Below are 1,959 nucleotides of genomic sequence, written 5' to 3' on the forward strand. Positions count from 1 at the left end.
ATCAAGGTGTGCCATGGTTTACCCTCTGGTGGAACAGATGACTTGTGGGAAAGAAGCAGGAGCTCATAGAGGAAATATCAGAAGTGCACTGAGCCTCGACTGGAAGCATGACATCTTGGAGGCACAATACCTTAGATGGTTTTTAAGAGTGAGTTGTTGTTTTGTCCGTTGTCATCAAGTTGGCCCTGCTTAATGGCTACTCTGGGCACCACAGCCCTCATGAACAATTACAAAGTAGATGTTTGTGATCAATAGGGTTTTCACTGACTCATTTTCAGAAGGAGATCACTAAACCCTTCTTCCTAGATTGTCATAGTTTGGAAGCTCCACTGACTTCTATTCACCATCATAAAACCATGGAATCCTCCACTAAGATCTATGTGGCACCTGGGCATAAGTTGCATTAGCCAGAAATCAAACCTGAATCTCTTACATGGAGAACTCTATCACTTAACACCACGGCATCAAGAAAGAATAGCAAAAGTAAAACCTAAAATGAGTGTAAAGCTCAAAGGCCTCTAGGCTAAGAAGAAAGGAGTGTAAGGACAAGATCAGCATTTAGGCAGACCCAGCTCCAAAACACTTGGCATAATCTTTTTCTATTCACAGCATCCCTGGCTTGTTCCTGAGATTTTGATTTATTATAGCCCTCTCTTTTCTAGGCTTAAGTAGAACCAGTGGCTGCAATGAATAAATAGCAATATTAAAATACCATCAGTGAAGATCTATCATACTCAATTTCTAATTGGAGAGAAAAATGTCTTAAAGCTTCACAGGTGTTTCTATTCAATCTGAGGACAAATGTTAGATTAATTGACTTAGATGAGTACTTGGGGAGCTGAATCTTGATAACATTTTAAATCCTTCCAAGTTAATTCAAATGTTGCCTAATATCTGGACACTAAAAGTAATTTCAAATCCATTTCCATTTTAAGAAAAAGGGAGAGAGAGCTACATACAAGTCATGAGGTCTGATTCGGCAATACCCCTCCCCATGGGAGCGGCCATTTGGAATACCCATGGGGCACTTGATGTAGCTGGTTACACACTGGGTTACTCGCCACAAGGTCAGCAGTCCTAACCCACCAGATGTTCAGTGGGAGAAATATAAGTCTGTTAGCCCCTGAAGATTTATAGCCTCAGAAACTCAAAGTGGCAGTTCTATTCTGTCTTTCCAGGGCCACTGTAAGTCAAAATTAATTTAATGTAGTTTGGGTTTGTTTTTGCTTTTTGTTTGTTTTGTTTTTCTCCTTTTAAGATTACTTTTATTTACATGTTCGTTTGTTTATTAAAAGATAATTTTATCTGGGTCTCTTACAGCCCTTATAACACTCCATGCATCAATTGTATCAAGCATATTTGTACATATGTTGCCATCATTCTTTTCTAGACATTTACTTTCTATTGAGCTCTTCATATCAGTTCATCTTTTTCCCTCCCTCCCCTTGTGATCCCTTGATAAATTATAAATTATTATGGTTTTCATATCTTACATTAACCGCTGTCTCCCTTCCCTCAGTGTTTCTGTTGTTCATCCCCCTGGGGGTGGTGAATGTGTTGATCATTGCAATCAGGTCTCCCTTCCTCCCACCTTTCCCCTACCCTTCTGGTATTGCTATTTCCATTCTTATTCCTGGATTCTGTGTGTCTTGAGCTCTTAGCTCTTATCTGTACCTGTGCACATGCTCTGATCTAACCCACAGTGAAAGGCAGCACTAGGGTCATGATGGTGGGGGGTGAGAAACTCTCAAGGAACCAGAAGAATAGTGTGTTTAATCGGTGCTTTACTGCACCCTGGTAGTCTCATCCCTTCCCTGTGACCCCTCTGTGAGGGATGTCCCATTGTCTACAAATGGGCTTTCAGGTCTCTGCTCCGATCCCATCGTTCTCACCAATATGGATTTTTTTGTTGTTGTTTTATTTGTTTGCCTGTTATGGGTCTTATGATGCCTGTTACCC

Source organism: Echinops telfairi, unplaced genomic scaffold, assembly GCF_000313985.2.
Source record: "Echinops telfairi isolate 266 unplaced genomic scaffold, ASM31398v2 ScPeMD7_1;HRSCAF=3_1, whole genome shotgun sequence".
NCBI lineage: Eukaryota > Metazoa > Chordata > Mammalia > Afrosoricida > Tenrecidae > Echinops > Echinops telfairi.